The sequence below is a fragment of the Cololabis saira genome, chromosome 14 (genome assembly GCF_033807715.1).
Source record: "Cololabis saira isolate AMF1-May2022 chromosome 14, fColSai1.1, whole genome shotgun sequence".
NCBI lineage: Eukaryota > Metazoa > Chordata > Actinopteri > Beloniformes > Belonidae > Cololabis > Cololabis saira.
In genome coordinates this window covers 27551045-27570871 of record NC_084600.1, presented here as the reverse complement: position 1 = coordinate 27570871, position 19827 = coordinate 27551045, and the positions used below count along the sequence as shown (strand labels likewise).

General features: G+C 42.8%; 1 protein-coding gene across 1 annotated transcript in view; it reads right to left on the bottom strand.

The window, feature by feature from the left end:
• tmem132e (transmembrane protein 132E) overlaps window positions 1-19827 on the bottom strand; it is a 479435-nt gene that overhangs the window by 378862 nt on the left and 80746 nt on the right. The gene's annotated exons all lie outside the window — the stretch shown is intronic.

The window sequence follows — 19827 nt, the reverse complement described above, 5'->3', positions numbered from 1 at the left end:
CTTCTTACCTGTATGCCTTCATATAGCTAATTTTCTTTTTTTCCCAGTGAGTCAACCAAGACTGAGAAGGAAAGTCTTATCAGGTGTACAACAGAATCAGCCTGTAGTTTTTTATTTTAATCCAAATCTCGTGTTTCCACAGAATCTATTTATACTTGTGGAGTCTGGGGGGCTTTGGGGGCAGAGGATACAAGGAACATGGCACGTTCCTTTCCTCATACAAATTATTTCAGTTCCTTGATTGTGATTAACCCCTTTACTTCCTCAAGGAATGTCCCTTAAGAACAAATTTCCTCATTCAACACTTCTTTCCAGGTCCACCACCTCAAATAACATCTTTTACACATTGCAATGATAAAGGATCTTGTACGTTACGTCTGCTATGAACATATCTTGAATTGAACCACTTTTCACTTCTCTTTTACAAAGTTCCCTACATGTTGGAAATCTCACAGAATACTCTTTGCAGTTAAACCCAAAAGGATCCCAGACAATGATAATGAATCCTGATTGAATAGCACAGGCATGACGGTAAATCTGGCACTTGAATTTACTCCCCCCACTGAACTGTGGGAAACTGTGCCGACTAACAAGCATCCGTCAGGTTAGTGGCCATTGTGGGATTCTTGGCCAGTTTGGTTCTGCTGGAATTAAGGCCACAGCCGTGTGTTTAGGCACTCGTTTCTCAGCAGGCTAACAAGGACGTTATGGAGACACATCGCAGACTGAGAAATCAAGTTCAGACAGAGATGTGAAGCTTTCAAACAAAGTTTCTTCTCACCTTTTATTCACCCTTAAATAACTCTCATGGAAACTTTTATGAAAAGCTGTGAATCTGTAACGAAGGAAGATGTGCGTTGTTTGGGTGCAGTTTTCTTCTGCAGCCATTAATATGATGCTGAACTAGAATTCATCCATGAAGACCTTGAAAAGGTCCTGAAGGTCAGAGCATAATGACAATCAACCAATCAAATATCAGTTTACATCTCCCTCCTGCCCACAGACGTAACCCTCATGAAAACCACTGCAGTTATTTGTTCTAGTACTTTGGAGCTTGAACATCCCATGGCAGTTGTCGATTATGATTGACAGCCATCGTGAATGTTAATGGTGACAGTTCCAACATTCTTCACCAACTATATTCAGATGTGCTTTGAATGGTTTTCACCTCTGTGGGGTTGTCCACGCTCGACTCCAGATTTAGGTTGGAACACATACACAATCACATGTTTACTTTAACGTCTACTTCATGTTGTCGTGTAAAAAAAATTCTCTCATCCAAATCTCTTTCCCATCAGACCTTGCTTCGAGCTCACTGCAGCACATTTCAGAAGAAGTGTCTGAAATGCAACTTGCTCTCGGCTTTGCTGATTTCATCCATTTTCGACGTATTCCAGCACTGAATAAATGATATCGGACCTCCATAGAGCAGTTCGGTCAGTTTTCAGAATAACTTGCCCAGAGCAGACTATCAATATCATATCACCGATTTAACCTGTGTATTGTGAAGCCCGCTGGTTGGCTAGGAGCTGTAAAACCCACCGATCAGAGTTGGACCATGGATAATGAGAGGCTCACTCGTACTTAACCACATGACATTATCTGCAGCACTTTTAAGAGCACAGATGACTGACCCGGTTTCGTGTTCTGGCATTAATGTCAGGCAGAACTATGCTCTACGTTTGAAGAGGTCCCAGTTGTGTGAAGGCCGGAGCAGAGCTGCATTACAGCAGTCTAACTTTTATCCAGAATAACATCTGACTGTTACAAGCCTTCGTGGCTAAAACTCTGGCGCTCATGCAACCCCACCTCCACGGGTTGACACCTCCCAGTACCCGACTCCAATTTATTTCGGTAAAAAAGGCTAAAGCTTCTCTTTCCTCCTTGGATCAGAAGATTTTGTGTATCCCTGACGAAGGAAAGGGCCTTTAACTGACAAAGTTGTTGCTTCCTTTAAAAAAAAAGGTGATCACGCAACAAGAAAGTGGTTTGAAAGTGAACAAAGGACACAAGCTTACGAGCAGCCAATAAAACAAAAGCAGGAAGTAGGAGCTCAGGATGAGTTTACCGATAAACTGATGTTGGGAGTCTGATCCCAACTGAAGAGAAATACTTTCATCATGTGTGAATGTAAAACTTTAATAAGCCGTCAGCTAGATTCACTACTACGCTGCTGATATTATGGGCTCTTAAGATAAACCCTGCAATTGTTATCTCTGTAAGAAAGCCAGGATGAGGTAGAGCAGGCTATGTTTAGGAAACAGTCCTGTTTTTAATGAGGGTAAAAGGACACAGCTCATGTTTTTTCATGGCAGCGTGTGCATGTACGGTGGTAATAAACGAGGACTGTCTGCAGGAGGCCTCGCAGCAGCAGGCAGACGAAAGTCAGGCACTGTGGCACGGCAGATATGAGCTGTTAGCGTTGGAGGGAGGCACTGGAAAGTTTTCCACATGCTGAAAAGTAGAACCAAGAGAAAGAAATATCACCACTGCTGCCGTGGGTGTCCATGAGGTCCCCTTCATTAGTATTTGTGCCTTCTGTTTTCTCGTAATGACCCCCCCACCATGCTCTGCTTACACTCCAGAAATGATGCTGGGGTAGCGGCGGCTCTCCAAGCAGCAATAATCCCGGCCAGAGTCGCTCCATCATCCACAGATCTCCTTCCCATAGGCTTGGTTTCTTAGGAGATGTCATAAAGGAGAACACGCAAGATGAACCAGAAATGTGTGTGAATTATTAATTTCATCTGTCCCCAGAGAAACTTTGTTTCTGTGTGTGTGTGTGTGTGCGTGCATGTACGCGTGAGCACGTTCACACACTGCTGGCGACTCCTTCAAACTTCATACAGGTTGATTCAAAATTTATGTTGCCAGCTCCTTTGGCGCTGGAGACTTATTGCAGAGAAGGGTTATAGGGAGGCGCCTGAAACGCACGGCTGACGCCGCTCACTCCCTCAGCAGGACGCCGGTGCACCACTATTAATCCATCTAAAACACACCTTCAAATTCAAATTACAGACAAATCAGAGCTCAAACAGAGCAGCAGTTAGAAGTACAAGCATGGACTGCGCTCCAAGAAGCCATTTCAGGGAGTGATTGTTTTGTTGTTGCTTTTAATCTTCCACAAGTGGAAGATAAAACCAATGTAGCTCCTCTGATACCCTGCAGAAGCCCCCATCAAAACATTCTGATGAATTTTGATCCGCTGTTTCCTGGCTAATTCTGAGTTTCCTGTTCGTGCCTAATTTAAAAAGGAGTTTAGACTCTGTTTACCAGAAGGCTTTAGTCTGTTGAGCTAGCTCCTCGCACAGCCAACGTTTTTAAGTCCCAAATTGTAGCACCTCAAATGTGAATCTGAATCAACTTGGTACCAAAATGAAACACGTCAACGAGATATTCAACTTTCACATCTCACATCTCACTATGTCATGCACCAACTTGTGCAGTTTTTAGAGTTTTAGATGTTTGGATGGACTTTCCAAAGTGGCCATTTTGGCACATTAAGACATATCAAGGACATCAAGGATCAAGGTCAAGGTTTATTTTCCAGGTACCAAACTCACTCGCTCACCTCTCATTATTTGTTTGTGTCAGTGTGAGTGTTTAGCACCTCCCAGTGGAACAAATGCAAAGGTATGCGTCTTTAAAAAGCCTGATTTGGATGCTGGACACGATGTGCGGAGTCTTCACAGCCAAGAGACGGTCCACAACCCCACATCGCTCCAGGCATTATCCAATCAGAGCCAGGTATGCCGCCTCGTTGAATGTTGCTTCAAGGAGGTTTAGTCTTGAGATGAAAGGAATCAACTGGAATACAATCTGGTCAGATAATTCTATGTGTGCCCACTATTCTGTTCACCGGGTCTTAAACGAGCACCACCGGGACACTCCCTAACACAGGTCCTCTTAATGCTGGTTTTGATGGTCGCAGACATGCCGGCAGGAGCGTGAAGACCCCTGCATCATCTCCAGATGACAAAAAACACCACACGGGCACAAATCCGACTCATGTAAATGACTGACTGTTCCAATTACAGTAACAAAAAAGGTGCACAATTATGTCACTTGCAGGAATTTCACGCTTGTTAAAATGTATTTCATGCTCATTTTATGACTAAAATATGTTCTGCAGCATCTAAATTGCTGCATCATCTTATAAAAGAAAAGCATGTTTGTTTTAGTATTTTTGGCAAAATAGATCCAAAACAATCGATTTTAAATCACTTCTTGTCACACATCTGATCAATCAATATGCTTCTTTTATACATTTGGTGTGTGGTTAGTTTTTGAGATGTCAAGGCTTAAAAAATAGGCTGAAATGAAGACATGACAGAAGACAGACACTTGGATTAGTCACCCAACTGTCACACGTGTTATTCTGCTGATCAGATGACGTGATAATCCCTCCCTGAGCCCGCGGTGGCAGCATGTACGACAGTGTAGTAACGGGAGAATTAAAGTGATTCATATATAGAGAGAGAGGATTACATGATCATGTCAAAGACGGACTGGCTGCCCGATTGTTGATGCTGATCTTTAGGGAGAAGTTACGCGCCACATCATTATGCAAACAACTATGATATGCTCTAATTAAGATATTCTCTATTACGAGTTAGATCCTTCTTGTAAATAAAGGTAAGTAAGCGGTAACTAATGGGGGTTACGGGTTCACGCTAATAGACTGCTGGTTTCAGACGCCGCATGAATGCTGAATGCAGCCATTAATAATCAGCGCTTGTCTTTCAGTCAATTATCCAATAGAGAGAGAGAGAAACAAAATCCATGAGCGCTCGAGTCAATGAAGTCAGTGAACTCTGACCTTTCCATCAATCTGGAGCCGCCCACACTAATCAAACAGCAGCACTGACGTCTACGGGGAGAAGGAAGCACACGCTCGTGGAGTCCACAGGCTCAACTGTGGAGGGGGGGGCAGGAATAAACGTCCGGGTGTGACGAGCGATAAAGAGTACAGGAAGGCAGTAGGGGTGCAGACATCACTTATCTGTGTTCACCCCTGCCAGGCAGATCCGTCAGGCTGGAGCTTCTCAAGGCTCCTGAAAGAAAACTCGATAACAGGAAAAAAAAAAAAAAAAACAGCCGATCCGGGTTCCCGGCCAAAGTAAAGAGGTGCTGAGCATAACGCTGCTGATAGGGCAGAAAACTGCTGCTGCTTTTCAGTGTCACTCACTGTTTGTGAAGCGCTTGTGACATCACTTCCTGTCGCTACGGCGGAGAATCTCCGTTTAACGAGACGAGCTGCAGAGCTCCGGGAAGAGATGAAACTTGCAAAGATGAGGAGGAAGAGGAGGTTTCAGAAGCTGGATCATGAATTAGCACTGAGCTTATAACATCAGGATCTGATTTCAAATCTAATACTCACACATCTTTTAAGATGGTTACGTCTTAATTTATATATTTATCAATGAGTTATTTCCATACAGTGCAGCCTTCAGCAAAGCCAGCGCTGTATTTTGTCATTTTAATATAAAAAAAAAAGAAAAACCTCACAACTTATGGCCTCTTCTTTGGCTGCTGCGCAGATCATTTAATAAAAGTGCACGGACAGCTCTCCAGTGATCCGTGAAGTGGTTTCAGCTCGCAATGAGACATCTCCTGGAGAAGCAAGTTGAGGCCCGGGAGCCTCCGGCCTACTTGATTTTTGAAATCACAGAAAACAGTTCCCACAGGTGTTGCAGCCCTCACGTACAAGTATTAATGTATATTTAATAGAAACAGGCAGTTAGTTAACATTTTGAGAAGCAATTTTCATGTTACACAGTCTCTGCAGTCCACCAGCTAACCAGGTACCACTCATATGTACATAATTAACAGATCATTAATACTAATATATCTGCTCTTTTGGACCTTTGACAATATCTCTGTTTCTCTCCTCTCTCTGTTATTCATCCTCTCTTTCCTATCTCTCTTTTCCTGCTCTACCCGGCTGGTCTTCAGCAGGAGGGTCCCCCCTTATGATCCAGGTCCTGATCAAGGCTCCTTCCCTCCTAAAGGGGAGTTTTTACCTACTGTTGTCGGGGGTCATGTTCTGGTCTCTGGAGACCACCTAGAGACAATTTGTGTTGTAATAAAAGCTTTATAAATAAATCTGAATAATATAATACAACGCAATCCCACAATAATTACGAACGTCCAGAGACTGATGAGATAAATATCTGTCATCCGTGGAGACGTTCCCCTTCTCCCTTCCACCCCACCTCCACAGGACGGGGGACAACCTGCAGCAGAGAACTTAGTCCAGATGTTTCAGCAGACGATCAGCTCACCGTCAATTTCAATGCCACATTCAAAGTTCACCGACCACAAAGACACCTCTGTCCAGTCTCAAGTGAACTGGATGTCCTCCCACGACGGCTCCCTGTAGGGGCAGGTGGTCTCCCTAATGTTACTCTCTCTTCTCTTCCCCTCCAGCCTCAGATGCCTTACCTAATTTGTTGTGGTTCTCTCACTACAACATCAGAACTTTTTTCATTACAACCAAATTAATTTGCTTTTGCATTTTGCAGATGAAATTATTCACGCAAGAAGGACCCTGGCAAATTAGACCCTCACTTCTCCCGGCGGCTGCTTCCTCAATTTAGCATTTCTCCCTGTGCAATATGTAACACGCGATTAAGCTGCCACAAACACAAGCCGTGTCATTAGTGTCCAAATCTTGATACTCTCTGAAGCAGCCCTGCACTCGCTGTGACTCTCCCACAAAATGCTTTTGACCGTAGAAGGAACGAGGATCATTTCAGCGAGTGAATAAAACAGTATTCGCGGTGGTTTCAGACGTGCATCCCTGTGGGCAGCAGGGCTGCTGCGATTATTGCCAGGTCAGTGTCTGCTGTGGGAGGGAAACCCTGCACTACTTAGCATCCTCTCTTCATCTTCGTCGCTACGCTTGATCGATGGATGTTGAATAAACTCATCCATCTGCAGCACCAGCCCCGCTGCTTTGGTCTGCAGACACAATCAAAGAAAACCAACTGACCAATAAATCCACCGGCGTGGACACATGAGGTGCAGCTAAAGCCCGCTCCTGCAAATGTACGGTCCCCCCAGAGTGAGAATAGTCAACAAGCAGTCTGATAGTGATTGCTATTCACCCCTGAAAAATGCTAATCCATGCCGGAGGACAAAGGCCCCGAGACGACAAATGACAGAAAAAACTTCAGGATGAAAAGTTAGCTATCAGTTAGTTAATGTATTTTTTAAATGAACTGTAAATATGCATGTGATTAATAAACCGCGTGAGAGTCTAGCAGTGCAGACCCACAGTTCCTTTGGACCAGGACCCACACGACCCACATGAGCCATCGATCGTCATGACGTGTTCAATCGCATTGTAAGAGACACTTTTACTGCTGCTGCGAAACATCGTTGTATCTGGAGCCGTGGTGGCCGGCGGAGGCCTGCAAGAACCCGATCCTCCACTTAAGCTCTTTTTCTGGCAGCACCTCCGCTTTCCCATAAAAATATAATGACCGCAAAATGGTTGTGGATGAAATCATTATGGGATACTGACTTTGGGCCAAAATGAGACAAAACAAGAGGCAACACGTGGAGCATGACGTCACACAGGTGTCAGCGTTGGTCCAGGGAGGCCAAAGGCCAGAACAGCTTCTCACTGCTGCATTTCAGCTGCCCGTTGCTTCAGAAGCACATGTATCTGAAGTTGTGATTAAATCTAGAGGGACGCTTATTGCTGGCGCACACTGCACGTGTCAATATGTAGTCTACCAGTCTACCAGTAATGTACCATCCTCTGGCATCACTTCCAGGAGCCAACGTGCAGATCCTGAGCTTAAAAACTATGTATAATTCCAGGAAGAGCGTAGATTTGACCTCGCCAAGCAGTCACAAGCTTTTCATCTGGCCGCTCTGCCCAAATGATGATGAGGAGGAAAAATACAGCAACAAAAAACCCCACAAATATCACACTTGCATTAAAACAATATGCTGGTAGGCGAGGTTTAATCATCTTCACCGCTGCGCTTCGTCATACCCTGACCCAGCTGTTCACCATAAATCCTGAACAGCTGACTTCATAAAGGACAATAAGCCTGTCCGTCCCAGCTGACCGGTGGGGGAGTCCAAGTCAGAAAGATACATTATCTGTGCATTCTTTGAGATTGAAATGTTTTCCTAAACCACAATTATATCGTTGCAGAGTTTAATCCCCACCCTCCCCCGAGTGCAACATACTTTTATTAAAAAAAACAATTCCTGGTGATAAGTGTGACCAGCAAGGGACCCTGCATGCTGGGATTTGTTGAGACTAAGTAAGCATTGTGAGATATTTACTGAGCTTCCGGCACGGCGGCACGCCATCTGCTCGAAGGGAAGGAGCGCTTCTACGACCACGTTCTCATTAAACAGACATTTGGATAACATTGCAGTAAAAGTCCTTAAAGTACGGCCCTTTAATGCAATGCGGATCTGGGGTGTCAGGAGCCTTAAGAGGGTTGTTGATCCCTTTAAATTAAGATGCATCTCTGTACACGTCAGCCGCTGAAATTAAACTCAGATAAATCCTTCATCTCAGGACAGACGCTTCACTCCTGAGCCTCATCAGCCGAGCTAAAACAGGAAAAGGAAAAAATAAAAAAACTAGGATTGCAGCACTGAATTGTTATTAATTTATACTTCTGTTATTGTCATCTGTTCAGAAGGACACCAGAGTGCATTCTGACCCACTTCCACTCAATTTAGCGAAGCAGCTGCTCAAACTTCCAGCCCTGCAATGTTTCTTTCCATATGTGCACGATGCCCTTTGCTACTCCATCACGTAATGTCTTCATGAGACGTACTCAGAGAAGCTGGAAGACGCGGCCTGCTGCCGGGGTTACGACATTTACCGAGACAGACAAACAGCGCTGCAGAGCTTCAGACTTTAACTGCTTTCTCTGCTCCGAGATCTCCAACATGAAACGAAAAGAAGGAAACCTGTGACTCTGTGACTTTCATGACTGAAATTGCACAAATAGAGGCAAGTGTTTGTTTTCATGACCACAAATTCCACATCAGGGCGCAGTAAGAGGAAGTAAACACGTTGAATTCAGGTCTAATTAAATCCGGTGCAGTTCAATTGTTTTGTTAATTTACAACATAGTCAGGTCATCAACTTCAGTCCATCTATCAGTAAATTCAATTATAATTCATTCTTATTCAGTTCAAGACAGTATTTGAAATCCAGTTATAACCTGATTGTTTTAATTTCAGTTTAATCTGTGATCAGTTACAATCTCATTCAGTCCAGTCACGTTTACTTCAAATGACTTATGATTGAAATCAATTCCAACTAAACAGCCTCAAGTGCAGTCAGTCGGTTTCTGATGATTCCATGTCGATGACATTAAATATAATACAGTTCATATGATCCATTGTCACGCTGGATTCACCTCCTGGATGGTATTGAAGCTTAATTAACCAGAAAACTGAACAACAATGAAATATTTCATACTACTTGACAATGTTTAATACCCGTTTCCACACTTGTGCTGGTGCTGCTTTTGCCGCTGCAGACTGATTCTCACAGCGATCTCAAAGCCTCAGCTACAGCTGCAGCCTTTCGTTTTTCAGGATTTTAATTTGCTGCATATGACAACTCTGTTCAAAATACAGCAAAAATAAATGAAAAACCCTGCGTACTTAATCCCAGCTGCTTGTTTGACCGTTATGTCCATTCTCTGCTTCACCTAGAAGTTGAACTCGGTGTAATGAGGACTTCTGATTAATGAGAAACACGGCACGCCACATGCAACAAACCCACAGGAGGGTGAGAAGCATGTATGCACATATTAGAAATGAGGCTTATTGGTGTTAAGAAGAACCAAACATTTTTAGCTTGCCTTCTCAACCTATAGTGAATTATTCAAAAACCTCAATCAGAAATAAAATGGAAAGCTGAACCATTTTGGTTTTAACCTGAGTGAATTCAAAGGAACCTGGAGTTTCAGTATTGATAAAACTGGCACCGCTGTTCCCTTGCTCACTGGCTCCCGAGCAGACTGGAAGTCTACATCTACCCAGCCAGCACCGCCTCGTGCATCATGCTCATCCCTGGCAGGTTCTGGGCCACTTCAGGGCACTTCAGGGACTGCTTTGGAGGACATGCAGGACTCCTTATCTACATTTATCAACATAAAGGTAAAGTTTATAAAAGAAACTCTGAAAGAGCTTGTGCAGGAGCTTTTATAAGACATCTTCAGACGGCAGCAATGACATCTGCCGCAGGTATGTCTACTTCACGATTTTTCTCTCAGCAAAAGTATCTCTACCTGTGTACAACCGGACAGCGAGGCCTTCCCGGGATTGCCCACTGGTGGGTGGGTTCATTCAGGGAATGACTGTGCATCCCTCTTTGTTCTTCTCTTGAACAGAGATCTCCTGGAACCAGGGTCACGTTCAGGTCAGAGTTAGAACCGTTCATAACCGATATAGTTGTGGGTGGAGCTATCGATCAGCTGAAGGATGAAACATTTCTAGCTGACAGATTCTGACGGCTGTGAGCCGATGCTTGTTGACATAGAAACAATGTTGTTTTTTAAGTATCATACACATGACTGAAATATTTGTTTGTTAAAGAAAAGAAAAAAAGGCAATAGGGTAAGCAAGCAGACGACAGTAAAGCAGGTCTGTCGTTGAAGGTTTTCCACGATGAGCACAAAACAAAGATGACTATGCAAAAGTTTTTGGAGCAATCCCATCTGGAATGTGCATGTTATTTAAGTCTCAAATTAGAATGGAAACCCGACAATTAGCCTTGCTACCCTTGATTGATACGACAGTTGGAAAAATTTGCCTATCCTGCAACCATAATAAAAATAATAAAACAATTAGAACTTTATTTAAAAGGGATATCTCCTCAGTTCCATACGTGACCCCATATTGGAATAAATATGTAAAAAATATTAACTGGAAGAAGGTCTGGCTCTCACCCAACCAATACCTGGTGACTAACAAAGTTAAAGAAATTTCATTCAAATTAATTCATAAATTCTATCCTACAAATGATCACATTATAAAAAGATTCAAAAAAAATATTGATTCAAACTGTACTTTTTGCTCTGCAAATTCGGAAACAATGACTCACTTATTCTGGCTGTGCCCCATTGTTCAAACTTTTTGGAGTGATATGTGTAATTTTGTGTCTGAAAGAATTGATATTGATTTTAATTTATTTTGGAAGGATGTGTTGTTTGGTGTTTTTGACCATATAACAATTAGAACAAAGCCAAAGGAAACGTTTATTATTAATTTGTTAATTATCCTCGCAAAATTCCACATCCACAAATCTAAATTCTTACGCAAAAAACCCTCTTTTTTTTACTTTTTATTGTGAACTAAAACAGTATCTGGACTCTATTAAGTTTTCTAATAATTCAAAGGCTATCAAAACCATAAATGTATGTAAATGTTTTGGCTTTCTGTTATAATTTCATCCCCCCTGGCTGGTTGTAATGTGTTGTGCTTTTTGTTTTGTTTTTATTTGTGTTTTACTCTTTATATGTTATAATTCGACGTGAATTTGCATAATGTGAAGTTTTTTCTTATCATTGTTATGTTTGCAATTGTTAATAAAAAAAAAAAAAAAAAAAAAAAAAAAGTTCAGCATTCGCTTTAAAGATATCGGGCGCCATCTAGCGTTGTGAATGGGTATAACGTCTAGACCCCGAATGTAAGACGACCCCCACTTTTACCATCTTATTTCAATGCAAAAAACACCGTCTTATATTCAGGCCAATACGGTACATGTATTAGTTTCACCTTTTAAGTTGAATTATTGAAATAAACTAACTAACATTTCTATGCATTTTAGAAGTTTGGGGGATGTCCCTTTTTTTGGCCCCTGCGCTGCTGAAATCGGGGTGTCCCTTATTTCTATTTCTGAAAGGTGGCAACCCTAATGCCGATCCTTGGAAGTGGAGGTACTCCACTTCCACCTCATAAATAAAAACTAAAAAGCTAAAAAAAAAAAAAAAAAAACAAAGATGACAATTTATACAGGTTTCAAGGTCAAAATAACCCAAAACAACGACAAACTTAAACCAACTGCTGAATAGATGTTGACCAATGGGCTTTTTGAAGGACGTTGCCAGTTTTGGGAAATCAGGGCAGCCAGTAGCTAATTCTGCTAATTCTTGGACCCACTTTATTTTTTCCTCTCCATACAAAGAAATGTAACAGCTTAAAGCTGATGATGCAGAAATGTGCTTAAACATTTATTAAATAGATTTCAAGATGTAAAACATTCACTAAAATATGGGGCTGTGCCACACGACGCAGGGCGAACCATACCTACGACTTACTAAGCTCCATATCCTCAGTGCAAATTATTTCGAATAAAAATGGCCAAATAATTAGTCGAGCACTGTTGCTGAGCACGTGATATGTCATGAAGGTAGCTAAGGCTACGGGGCAGGAAGACAGGGGACCACCCCGCCTGCAGTCCATTAACCTCACTGTTACACCTTATTCTACACGGCTGATTGTAGCCCCAAGACAGAAAAGAATTGTCCAAATATCTGAGCTGGGAGGTCAGATCTTTAAGAAGACCCTGATCCCTGCATCTCTGAATACGTTTCATAAAAGACAAGGAGCATGAAGATAAATACATGCCAATTACCTTAAAGAAAATAGAGCCGCCTCCACATTTCCTAGATGAGACCTTCAGTCGGACTTCTATTCTTCTAATAACTGCTAATTAATCATGAAGATTGCAGTTTGGTGGTAGGAGTAAAGCAGAACCTTTGGCTCTGAGGGTTAAGATTAGCACTTGCTTACCTTAGACTTCATATTTTGATTATTAGCATGTTCTTTATGTACTGTTTATGAATCGTCCCGCATCTTAGTTTGAGTACAATCTAACCTTAACCCTCTGATGCTGATCCCACCAGCACCTTCAGAGTATCCTCCAGTCCAAGCCCAGGTCGATTAAACTGAGTACAACCACAAGTGAACAGCAGCACAGTTGCTTTGTGTCCGTAAAGGGTCATTTTTTGTCGTCTCATTCTTTCTTCCCTTCCTGGCTCATGCATGCTGACATTCAGTTTGAGACGCAACGCCGCGTTAGATGCTGTTGCTGCAGCTGATCAGGTTTTTAACCACCCCGGCGGTTCTCTGTCAAAACCCCAGCAGCAGATCTGCTTATTTCATCGCATGTGCAGATCGTATATGAGAGCCAGGAAGTGCAAAATCTCTCTAAAGTCGAGAATTGCGTTTGAATATTTTCCTGATTTCTAAAACCTCCTTTGCAGTTGCTAATAAGTGAGGTGAAGTGGCTGAAATGGAATTGTGGCTAAAATATATACTTTCAGGGCAGCCATGCAGACTACGTGGAATATTTCGAAGCTCTCTGCAAACAAGGTGTTTTCCTGCGTATTTTAAGAGCTGATTGTGTTGTTTCACACAATAACTGCACAGGGGGAATCCGACCGATTCAACATCGGTGCTCGGTAGCGGTTGTTGAGAGCTCATCACATTCCTTGTTGTTAGTTATTCAGTGAAGTGAAATTTTAAACAAAGATGCAAAGATGTGTCCTGAGCACCCTGTTCTTTTCATACCAACTTTTGGGTTCGCCGCACCAGAGCCTCCTTTGCACCGACATGTAATCTGTCAAGAGTCTTTGCAGCCATTCAACGAAGCAATAAAAGGTGTGCATGGCCCCCCCGCGCACACAAGCCCCGGTGCTGCTGCCGCGCTCTTCGTCTGCATTTCCTGGAATGTCCATCATCGATGGGGGACTGGACCTGAGACACGTGAATGGACATGAGCGCGTGGAGGGACTCCATCGTGGATGTGGCTGCATGTGTTTTAGGGATCAAATATTTGTGAACAGGAAGATGGAGGACAATTTCAACATTTGGAAGTCTCATGAGATGCAACTGAAAGATTAAAAAAAATAGCAAATTATTCAAAAAGGTTTCACAGGCTTCTACAAAACTCGGTCAGCATCTTAGTGCCTGCTGCTGTGAGAGCACAAAGATTCATGTTCAACTTTCAATTGTTTCAGCAATTAAGCAAATTAGAGGTCTGTGTTTCTTTTTGCTTCCAGGAGGTTGTCAACTGTTCATTTCATGGTGTAATTTACACTTGTGGACCGCAGCAGAGACGTGATCACATCACTGTGCCGTCGCAGTCCAACATCAGTCACGGTAGGAGCTGGACATAAGCCGCTTCCAGAAAGCAGATGTCAGTGTTTACCGGCTGAGTGCTCGGGGGCTGAAGCACGCCAATCAAATACATGAAACACTGAGACCTGCTGACTAAATATGATGAATCAAGAGCTGTGTTGGACTGCGTGACCAGATATGAGTCCATCAAACACTGATGCAGCAGACGGGCCAACAGCACGGCATCTGTTCAACATTCTTGTTCCCGCTGATGGGAGAGGTGCTCCAGCCTGACCCAGACGTGCCGTTACTATCACTCCGACAGCTGAGAAAGCAGCATGAGGCGGGCCTCGTGCTGGTCACAACGTTCTCAAATGCTGGGCCTCGATATCATGATCCTCATGATTGCAAAAACAAAATGGAGGGAACAAAACCTGACGTTGCAGCCGGATGCTGCGTGTGAGGTGTGCAATTTGTAAAACCACAGGCTGCTCCTCACGAACCTCGTAAAAAATGTTTAAACGCATTCTGACCATGTAAAATCAACGTGAACCAGAAACAACCATCGTGACTTCATGCAGTAAACTTTGCTCACCGAGTAAGTTCATACTAATGCAACATGCCAAATTTAATTTACTTTAGAAATACAAGTTGGTGTTTTTGGTGCAGCTGTCACGACTGGAGAAGCAAAGTGGGAATATTCAGGGTAGATAATGAGGGGAGTAAAAGATAAAACTTGTAAAACTTGATGACGACAGACACTTTAATGATTTGTCATGATCCGGCTGTAACATCCCAAACATTTTCCAACCCTTGAAACTAACAGGAATATGTAATAACAGCCAGATTTAGTATAAATGTGACTTTCTACCCTCTTTAAATGAGCGTGGTTTTAGTTTAAAGGAGCAACATGGGAGACTGTCGGTTAAAATGTCCCAAAACAACCGAGAAACAGCAGAAGACTGAGAAGAAATCACAAAAATCTGGACTTTGTATTTGGGTGCTGAGTTAGCGTGCTGAATAGCTAGCTTCAAGCCGTCCAATCTCGTAATATCAGTTTCTGCCATGTGTAGCGGTAGCGAGCAACATAGCAGCCTCAGTACAACATTATGAAACGAGGACGTTGCATGGTTTGTGGGTATACCAAACGCGTTTTTCACTGCGCAAAAAATACCGTCATAAAAAAAGCCAGGCATGGGGTACTGGAGTGAAGTTTTTCTTGTTACACCTTTTTAGACACATTTGAGGGATATTGGCCAAGACTTAATAGTGTTAAAAGCATGTTAAAAATGATGTCACAATACCTTTAAGATTAAAATTCCCAGAATATTGAACGGGCCCTCGCACTCATGGCCCCCGCCCCCTCATAAGCATATCAGAAATGACACCACCCACGACTTCCTATTTCAAACCATTCAAAAGTTATAGCAGAAAATAGGGACAACCAATCAGAAGAAGGGGCGGGGCTAATTCAGGCCAATGAAGGTCAAGGACTCCATACAGAGTCCGATGACACCACCCACGACTCTCTATGTCAAACCATTCAAAAGTTATAGCAGAAAATAGGGACAACCAATCAGAAGAAGGGGCGGGGCTAATGTTCACCAATTATGGTCAAGGACTCAAATCCGAGTCTGATGACACCACCCACGAGTCTTTATGTCAAACCATTCTAAAGTTATGGCAGAGAAAACTATTCCAGGGGGCAGGGGGAGGGACACGCCGAGCCCCGGCGGAGGGACACGCCGAGCCTCGGTGCCGGGAGCCGGGAGGAAGCGGAGCTGCGGCGCCGACATCCACGTGTGCGTTGATTTATGGTTCCACGTCGCACCGACGCAGAGCCTACGGCGTAGAGTACGCGTCGCCGCGTACCTTACGCCGTAGGTTACGCGCAAGCTTCTGCAATATTTATTTATTTTTTGAAGTTACACTCGCGAGTCAATTGACGGGACTTATTTTATTTTAAAAACCCTGTTTTTCAATAAAAATACTATTAAATGACTTGCATTGATATCGTACTACTGCATATGATTTATTTTTAACCTCAATAAATTCATATATCCTATGTGTCCTATTTGTCCGGTAAATTGAAACCCTGCCGGTCACATTGTCCGGTGCCAATTTTTTCTAGCGGAAACACTGCCTGGGGGCGCTGTTGAGCCATTTTGCCACGCCCATTAATGCAAACCATGAAATATCAAATTTATCGCCAGGCCTGGCTTGCATGCAAAATTTGGTGACCTTTGGGGAACTATCAAATATGGACCAATCAGATGAAGGGGGACACGCTTTTTGGCGTGTAGCGTCGCCATGGTAACGCTTTTGAAAGAGAAAAGTAATGCGCGTCGTTGCATGATGGAGACGCACATTTTGATGTATAACACACCTGGGTGCACGTTACGGTTCGGGCCGTATTAACTGCCGATGGAAATGGCACTATATTATACTAAGTTATACTATACATTACATTTGGTGTTGAATTGATGCCATATAATTGATGAGGAGATAGATCGATCTATCTATAGTTTCATGTATTGATTTTCAGGTATTCATTTGAAACATTCTTACTAGTTTATATACATTACCATTACTTCCCTTGAAAAGTACCAAAATATAAGATTCCCCAACTCAAGCTCCCATGGAAATACTCTGGAACCCCCCAGGGAACCCCAGAAATGACATTAGCCTTGTGCAAATTTAAGAGGATAAAACCATTTGAATTGTAGAGATAGTTTAAGCACAATTTAAACTTACCACCAGGATGGAAACCAGTTGTAGTCTGCAGAGTTCCTGTCAAACCACACAACCACTGAGAGACTTGTGATGTCCTCAGTCCACTAAGAGCAACACAGAGATAATACTTTGTGAAGGTAACAGGTAATTTAGGTCCTGCCTTAAGGGAAGTAAATACAAAAAAGGGAGCAGGTTTCAGCAATCCAGACAGAACGCTGCCCAGGGCTTACGAGAGAGGAGCAAAAAAAATAAGATTCAACTTAACTCGAGAATATGTTCTGCACCATCCCTGGAGCAGAGTCTGTAATCCATAATCACACACCAGCACACAATGTTGCCTCCAGCCGACCAGCCAAACACTGCAGGCTGTTCGATCATTTGAACAGCAAATAAAAGGTGTGTATAAATCTAGCTTGGTGTGTCTAAGGACTAACTTGTTACTCTTGTGTTGATTTCAAGCCCTTAGAAAAGCACCAACCCTACAGAAAGTGGGATTTAATCTCTTCAGCAGGAGTTCATGGTAGTCTTGCTGGATTTTAGCCACTGACAATCAGCCCTGCAGAGCTACGTCACTGTTTTGTACACAACTGGGGCGTATAGGGGCAGGTTTAATCCCACTGTTGGTAAGTCAAAGTCTGTTTGGCATTATATCATACTGTTGGTATTCATCATCAAGGCTGAAATGTGATTTACATGTCTTTGTGAGGGTTTCCTTCCAGATCACAACACAATCATTCCCTGAATGACTGATTGACTAATCTTTGCACTGCAGTCCACTGCTGATATCATTGCACACAACGGAGGATTACTGAGGTTACTATTACTGGGCTTGAGGTCATCAGAAACACCTGTCAATCTCAAACTGAAAGAATCTAAGCATTGAAAACATTTTTGCAATTCTTTGTAGTTCTTTTTTTCTTTAATAGACAAAATAATTGAACGTTTTCACAATTCACATGACAGTAAAGTGTGAAAGCCATCAAGACTGAAAGTTTCTATTTGTTATCATGTGTTGGGCTTTAGTGACTCTTGATGAATCTCGCACATCATTTTCTCTGCGTAAAATCCCAGCATAATCCATCCATCCATTTTCTATACCCGTTTATCATTTGCAGGGTCATGGGGGTCTGATGGAAGGGGGAACACCCTGGAGAGGTTTCCAGTGCATCGCAGGCCCACATATATTGACAAACAACCATACACGCCATATGGGCAATTTAGAATCATCAATCAACCTAAAATACGTGTTTTTGGACTGTGGGTAGAAGCCAGAGTACCTGCAGGGAACCCACAACAAGCACGGGGAGAACATGCAAACTCCACAGACGCCTACCGGGCTCAGGAGTCGAACCAGGAACCTTCTTGCTGTTTGTCAACAGTGCTAAACACCAAGCCACCGTGCTGCCCCTCCCAGCAAAATATTTATTACAATTTGTAATTAAGACATGGAAAAACTGGATGGGGTTTCCGTGCAGCCAGTTCAGCCAGTCAAGTGATGTGCTCTCATATCCCGGCCATTCTTCATAGTTAACATCCCGGCCCGACACAGCTGTAGCCCTACCCAGGTGGATCCCTCCCCAACCATGAGGCAGGTCAGTTTAAACAAACAGAAAGCCAAACACTCTCACACAGCAATGATCAACCTACAGTTTCCACTTGGTCTGATGTGTTTTGTCGTTTTATTTTGTTAATATTTGTCTTTTTGGGGGCTTAAGGAGATTCGGTGTAAGGTAGATATTTGAATCTATGGTGTGATTTGACAGGATGCTAAAATTCAAGATCAAAGTGTCTGGAGAAGAGGGAATGCACATGAATGTGCATGATTCTGAATAAATGAGTGCTGCAGCTGGATACAATGCTCCTACGAGCAAACATTTGCTTTTTAAACCGAGTTTACTTTTGCAAATCAAAGCTGATTGCATCAGCTTTGATTTGTCACCCTAAATTCAGCAAAAGCAGGACAATATATGCACGTTTCTGTTGCAATAATTAATGACGAGTTCATTACGTTAAGCCGTTAATTACATATGATAGCACCTCTACAAGGTGGCTGATTGTTATAATATTTCCACTTCTGCAAAGAACCCAATATCTCTGCTTAAAAAGAAAAAGTCCAGCTGAAGATAGAGATTTATTTAAGTTGTGTCTGCTGTGAAATCACTTGTCGATGCAATGAAACAATTCACGCCGACAAATATACAAGAAAATAGAGACTAAACAATGGTTGCACTTTCTCTTCAACTCAAAATCCTCACAGGTTGACTTGGACGCATTTTTCACCCTCCCCTGAAGTCTCGCTTGTATTTCATCCTGCAGGTGTGAATTTAGCACCACAGACATATTCATTATAACAACACTGAAAGATACATTGTGTGAAGAAAGACGGACTGGCTGGATTAAACAACCTTTCTGGAACATCGTAAAGCAGAAACCCTGCAAATGTCGGTATACCATTAATTTAATAAACAGGAAGTCATGTCTGGGACTTGATGATGTGTTACTGATGTCATCTAGAGGTGGTTTCTTTTTGACGCTGAGCAGTCGTCGGGTTCATTTGGATTTTTGTTTTTAAGTTTATGGGTTGTTCTTTTTGAGATATTTGTCTTAAATAGATTTACTTGAACCTGGATTTCAATTCACGTCCAAGTTATACATCCCTGCTATACTTCTGCTACCTGTGTTCAGCAGCTGAGCATCCCTGCTCTCCTCCCTTTGATTCCAGCCAGTCCTCCTATCTTCTGCTTCAGTTGGATTTTAGCTTCATTTTACTGCTCGATTATCTGTTGGCAGCATCATCTGGGTTTCCTCCAGACTTACTAAACTCATATTATTCAGCCGTGTTAATTTTGGGTCCTACGCAACACACAGAATGGACTGTAGCTGCCTGCATGTGCTTTTAGGCCGACCGACGGGTCCTCCGGACACCGGCACGGTTCACTTGTGTCGTGTGAACGCGGTAACGGCACTGTACCGGGA